We start from the raw sequence: 7,022 nt of genomic DNA, 5'->3' as shown, positions 1-7,022 counted from the left end.
GAACACTAACAAGGACACTTAACTCCGCGGCCTCTAGTGCCAGTCGCTAGTGCATCTCTTGAGGCCAGGAGAGTGAGGTTTACCTGCACAGCTCTTTACTAACTGACCTCTGTTACACTCACCCCCCTAAACCTCCCTTCAATCCGGGTCACGGCACCAGTGTGACTGATCCTACTTGCACCGCTCTGAGCAAGATTCAGACTAGAGTCACCATTATAGGAGGCGGGAACACTAACAAGGATACCAAAAACAGCAGCCTCTAGTGTCAGCTAGTGTGCTTCTTGAGGCAAGGGGAGTGAGGTTTACCTGCACAGCTCTTTTACAAGCTGGCCTTCGTAATGCTGCGTTCAGACCAAACGCGAAAAGAGCGTCTAAATCGCATCTACCGCGTCTAGTTGGACGCTTGAACATTTTGAATCCATTCGCGTTCAAGGTGCTCCAGGATAAATATGTCATAAAACACCACTCTGCCTCTTTTCATTTTCATTTAAAAATATATATTAAACATTAATAGCCACACAAATGTGGTCCAGGCAACGCACACTGCATGTATATTTAAATATCCTTAAAAAATAAAGTTATGAAACTTCTCTTTGCCCTCAGTCAAAACGATTTGGCAGATAACAAATTATAGATTCATGACACCAAAGATCGCCCGTTAGATCCACACAAGACGAACCATTACAGGACATCAGAGCCAGCGGCAAACGTCAGAAGGACTGGCCGAGGAAAGGCTGCTCTCGCCGGGTTAATGAGCGCTGAATGCCTGGTGATCGCCTGGATCTCCAAAAACGAGAGATATTTTTAATATATTTTTTTTAAATAGGCGCTCTCTTTATAAATAAACCACAGGTTTGAGCTTTAAACAACTACATTCTCACCTGAAAAAGTCTTAAAACTACCTTTTGTGACACAATAGTAGTATTTTTAAATGATGCAGGGTTTCTCATTACGTCACTTTACCACGTGACAGCAGCAAGTAGGCTCCTGATTGGTTAACGCGGCGCAAATTGACGCCAAAGTTAAAATTTTTCAACTTGGGCGTCAGGCTAGCCTGGTTAAAACCAGACCATTCTCAGTAGTAACTGAGTTATGGTCTGGCAAAGCTTCATAGACAAATCATTTCCAAAGGGGCGTCACCAACGGGCGTCGCTCAAATGCCTCTCGGCGCAATTGGATAGACCTCAAACCAATCAGAGCGATGAGGGAGATGACGTATGCAGAGCGACGGAGAAACATCTGACTGGCCGTTTCTCAATATGCGTTCTTGTCTGTACTTGTGTTCTCAAATAGGAAATGTCCCCGGTTTCCATTTCAGAAATCTGGTCACCTTACCTAAACCACATATTAATGTTTAATATATTATTTTTAAAATGTAAACGAAAAGAGGCAGGGTGTTTTATACTTCGTTTTATTATAAATATATAAGATAATCAATGTAGGCCTAGCTACGCGTTGCCTGAACCACATTCGTGTGGCTATTATTATTATTATGTTTAATTTTTATTTTTTTATGAAATGAGGCAGTGGTGTTTTATGACATATTTTGTACGCGAACTTCTGACTTGCGTCTGTGACTTACCAAGTTTGACTCCGGAGAACGAACTCCCGAGGACGGGAGGACACTAGTCCGCCTACTATGCTCTTGACAGTATCACTCAGTATATATTTGTATATGTAGTGCAGGCAATGCATATTATCTTCAATGCATGTTTATAACAAAACGAAATATAAAAATCCCAGCCTCTTTTCATTTACATTAAAAAAAAACCCACACATAATATAGGCTATGATTATCACTGTAATAAATTAAATATGACACAAAACACAACCCAGTCTCTTTTTGTTAAATGTCAGTTTATGTGTGATCATCAATAGCAATTATAAAAGTATAAGTAAAAGGTATAAGAAGCTATACAATAAATAAAGCAATTCAGTCAAAGTCAGCGCCAGGAGACTACAACGGTAAAGTTTAATATCTTAAAAATATAAAGTTATGAAACTTCACTTTGCCCTCAGACAAAACGATCTGTCTACAAATTATAGATTAATGAGAGCAAAGATCAGCCGTTAGATCTACACAAGACGAGACAGTTTAACCACTACAGAGACATCAGAGCCAGCGGCAGACGGCAGAAGGACTGGCCGAGGAAAGGCGCCTCTCGGCGGGCTCAATGATCGATTGAGCGCCGCTGAACTAGCCTGGATGCCAGCCGAATTTAGCCCCGCCCACAAAAATTTTTGCTCGGGCAATTCGGTCTGGACTCGCTCCATAGAGGAGTAATTATGCCCGAACAGAAACTGTTCGGACCAATGAAATTGTCAGGGCGGGCTTTAGACGATGATGGACAGATGATCAACAGTAACGTAATCATCCACGTCATCGAAGGCTCTTGGGTTGAATTTGCTCTTATCCTAAACGGAGAACTTGTTCGTATATGCATTCACCTTCACTATTTCTCTCAGAAACGATGATCGTGTTGGTAAGTACTCTGTGTATCCTTAAATAATTTTATTACTGGCAAAGATCGTTTACACTCATCTTTTTCTTGTAACGTTACTTAATCCAGCGTGCGTGCAGACAGGGTTGCCAAGTGTTTTTGCAATGTCGCGCACAATTGCTACTCAAAACTATAGCCCAAAACAATAACTTTCCGGGGGGTTCTCCGGAAAAAAATGGCGTTTGGTTGGCAAAATATGTTATTTTGGCAAGGTTGCCTGCTAAAATTCGCATTCCTGGGTTTATATAATCACATAATTGGGGTCGCTTCAACCCGCAGACATGGAGAAAAACACGGACTTGGTAACACAGTGCAGTTGAGTTCTGTTGACATTTGACAACTAACGTTACGCGTCGCTCCGTTGCTCTGTTTGGTTGTGGGTCTATCCAATTGAGGTCTTTCCTGGCTCGATTGAAACACGCCCCATAATCAAAACTCAATGGAGCGGTACCAGACTCATATTCTGACTAGAATTAAGTATGGCCACGCCAGGCTACCGCTGAACCACTGGAACTCACAACTCCGAAAACGGCAGATCAAATTTTAAAAAAAGGCGCTCTCTTTATAAATAAACCACAGATTTGAGCTTTAAACAACTTCATTCACTCCTGAAAAGGACTTAAAACTATATTTTGTAAAACATTAACACTACCAGAGGACTCTCGCTAAGACCCATTCGTTTTTCCACACGACTTTTGTCGAATCCAGTCGGTAAAACAGCGATAACATCTTTTTTAGATATAAAGGCTTCGAGTGTTGTTCTTTGCTCAGGTTTTAACGAAAAGGAGAAGTTTAAATCGCTGATTTGATTGAGTGATGCTCCACAGCAGCTGCAAATCTGCTTCAACGTCGCTGCGCTGTCGTCATCGTGTAAAGCCCGCCCCAACGTTTCTAATTGGTGCCGCAATTTCTAGGGTTTAGAAATGGGTTTGAATGGACTCTTTGCCAGACTACTTGCAGAGCAAATCTAAATTTGTCGGAAGTTGTCTGGGTTTTCCCAGGCTAGGGCTCCCTAACAAGGACACTAAAAACCGCAACCTCTAGCATAAGTCGCTAGTGCGCCTCTTGAGGCCAGGAGAGTGAGGTTTACTTACACAGCTCTTTATTAGCTGGCCTCCATTACACAAGAAAAATTATAACAATGAAGTTGATGTTTATCTTGAACACACAAATATTTAATCTAGTCTGGTATTAATGTGCAAACAAAATGTAATTTGAGCCAAAATAATCCATATTAGCTTCAATTAATTATGTCAAGATAGACTGCATGAGCAATTGTTGAATACAACACAAATTCAATATCACAGATTAAATCACAATAGAATGAATTCAGACTCAAAATCAAAATCAAAAGAACATATCATATTTTACCTGATTAAGTTTATCACACATACAAAGTTGCACACCTATTTTATCCAATTAAGATACAGCTGTTAGTCTGCTCATTTACACCCCATGGATCCACTTTCCCTCATCAGTCTTGAGCGTTTTGCAATCACTCCAAAATGCATATCTAATAAATGTACTCAATAAACTACCACTGATTTGTTTAATCAAGTGGTTTATGTTGTTAGTATTGCCTATAGTGTTAGAATTTACTATAAACTCTTAAAACCTTTCTTTAGTTCAGTTTTTCAATGGTTTGCAGCTCCGTTCAGCAACAAATTTCTTTTTATCCAGAACCATTTTTGCGCATATGGTTCTTTGGAGATCAAACGTTCTAGAGGTTACATTAGAGGTCCTTCAGATCTGAATATTTGTTTCTAAACATGATTTCTTATTATCATTTAATAGCTTTGTTACAGCCTGTTATTGTACATATACTAATACATTAAATACATTTCATATGTCAACAAGTACTATTGTTCCATATTTGATGTAAAACTTTAACTTAATTGTCAACCCACATGAAAAAATAGTAGGCTATATTATAGTAAAATTACTCTAGTAAATACTATAGTGTTTTTGAACCATACTATAGTAAAGATACAGTAAATTGTAGTATATTGTAGTGTATTATCGTATTTACTACACTTTGTTAATTTACTGTAGTATTTACTACGGTTCAAAAACACTATTTACTAGAGTAATTTTACAATAATATACTATAGTATTTTTTCATGTGGGAACATTCAGTATTTAAACACATCAGTGACTCTAAACATTTGATAGAATTTTCTATTAAAAAAAGTAACAAATGTAAACGCAGAGTAGCTTGTTTTGTATTTTATAAATATGCAGGATAACTGCTGCGTTATGCAATGTAATAGCCTATCAATTTAAATACATTTACTCGGCTCCAAAACCGAGTATATAACATGACCCAAACTTGTTAAAAATATGATTTTCACTCACCAACAGCCCAGTGATTTCCGCGTGGATAAACTTTTCCAATTGGTTGTGCGTCTGATGCATACACATCACAGAGCACAACAACCAGAATCATGCATACGACTAATCTATATCTCCATAAGAGGCACATGACGCCCATATATACGACTCACGTCCCTTCACCTTCCGTGATCAGTCCTGTAATTGCTCGAAGAGTTATTGCTAGCAGAGGCCCCTGTAATGGTGCATTTGGATAATCGGTTAATTTATATACTCCCGTGACGACGACCACTTAGAAAGTAAAAAAAAATGATGCGATAATTTCGTGCGCTATATGAGAAATTGTCGTGCCAATGACTGGATGAATTTGCGTAGGGTGTTACGCTGAAAGTTTAATGCCCCCTCCCAGGGGTTCTGCGTCAGTATCTTAGTGGGTTAGGCTACTTGATATAAAATAAAATAAATATATTAAAAAAAACACAGAATGTCATGTTGAGCTAACCTGTCATTATCTCAGCCACGGGCTATTATGCTCCCCAAGACAGATTCAATGTGAAGTGTCATCGGTATTTCATTATGTGCGGGGTAAAAATAACTTGAAAATGGCTCCTTATTGTTTTCTCCTACAGTTGCTAATGTCATAGGAAAATGGGGATAACAAAAACAGTCATTTAACTGGTCTCCCAGTCTGACCAGCTAAATAGTGCCCCAAACCTCCTGTAAAAGCAGCCTACAGTCCAGAGAAGGGCAGTTTTTGTTTGAATGAATAGTGAAGTTCCTGGTAATGGACACTGCAGCCTGAAGCTGTCAACAGATCTCCAGTTACAAATCTATTTAGGCTATTATAATACAGATGAATTTAAGACATTAGGTATACATAAAAACACTGGTTGGTTCCGCAGAAAGATGGAAGTTCAACGTATTTTTCTTCTTGGTCATCTTCTTCTCCTTGTGTGTGTGTGTGTGTGTGTGTGTGTGTGTGTGTGTGTGTGTGTGTGTGTGTGTGTGTGGTCCTGGTAAACCATATAGCCTACGTTATGGGGACCCACAAAGATTTTTTTAAATCTTGTGGGGACATTTTTGGTCCCAATGAGGAAAACAGTTTATAAATGATACTGATGTTTTTTTGAATATGTAAAAATGCAGTTTTCTGTGATAGATAGAATATACAGTTTGTACAATATAAAAATCATAATGTCTATGGAAAGTCCCCATAATACATGAAAACTCTATGTGTGTGTCCTGGTAAACCCTATGAAGTGGGGACAAAGACGGCAATATCCAAAATCCTTGACCTCGTCTGGACATTTTTGTGGGTCCCCATGAGGAAAATCATACTCATAAATCATACTAAGTGATGTGTTTTGAAAATGTAAAAATTCAGAAAGTAAATGAGTAGGTTTAGAGGTATGTTTAGTGTAGGGCAATAGAAGATAAAGATTGTACAGCGTAAAAATCATTATGTCTATGCAAAAGTCCTCATAAAACATGAAAACGTTTTGTGTGATGGGTAAGTTTAGGGGTAGGGTTGGTGTAAGGGAACAAAATATACAGTTTGTTTGTACAGTATAAAAATAATTACGTCTTGAGAGTCGCTGCAAAGATAGGACACCAGACATCTGTGTGTGTTTAGCGTTCGGGGCTAGAAAATGACGTAGGCTCAGTATACAATCCATTACGCATATATTGAATGTCCTCAAAATTATAGGAATAATTAAAAACATTTGAGGACGATCTTACAGTAAGCGTGATGAAATTACTTGGCACTTTTCAATGATATCTCTCACCCAGCAAACAATGTCTGAATGGGAGTTCCTGCAAATCCCATAAACAAGCATTTCATGCCATGAAAAATAAGAAAAGCCTCAATAAAATGCATAGTGTTAATCACATGGCAAACACTGCTCATGCCTGCATTCAATGGCACTGAAGGAGAACAATATCCCTGGTAACCTCCTAAAAGCTTGTGTTGTTCTGTCAATCATAAAGAACAGATGGGCTTTGATGCTTGTGGTTTCACTTGGATGGAAAAACCAACAAGTGAACAATAAGGCGATATGTGGGCTTTTCATACATGAGTCATCATATTGGGATAAAATTGAGGGAAATATTTAAAGATATAAAAAAGCAGGACGGGAAAGGATTGCTCATGCTGTCATTTACGTCATCATCACTAATAATGGCTTATTC

This window comes from Gobio gobio (assembly GCF_949357685.1).
Source record: "Gobio gobio genome assembly, chromosome: 14".
Lineage (NCBI taxonomy): Eukaryota > Metazoa > Chordata > Actinopteri > Cypriniformes > Gobionidae > Gobio > Gobio gobio.
This window is presented reverse-complemented; position numbering follows the sequence as displayed.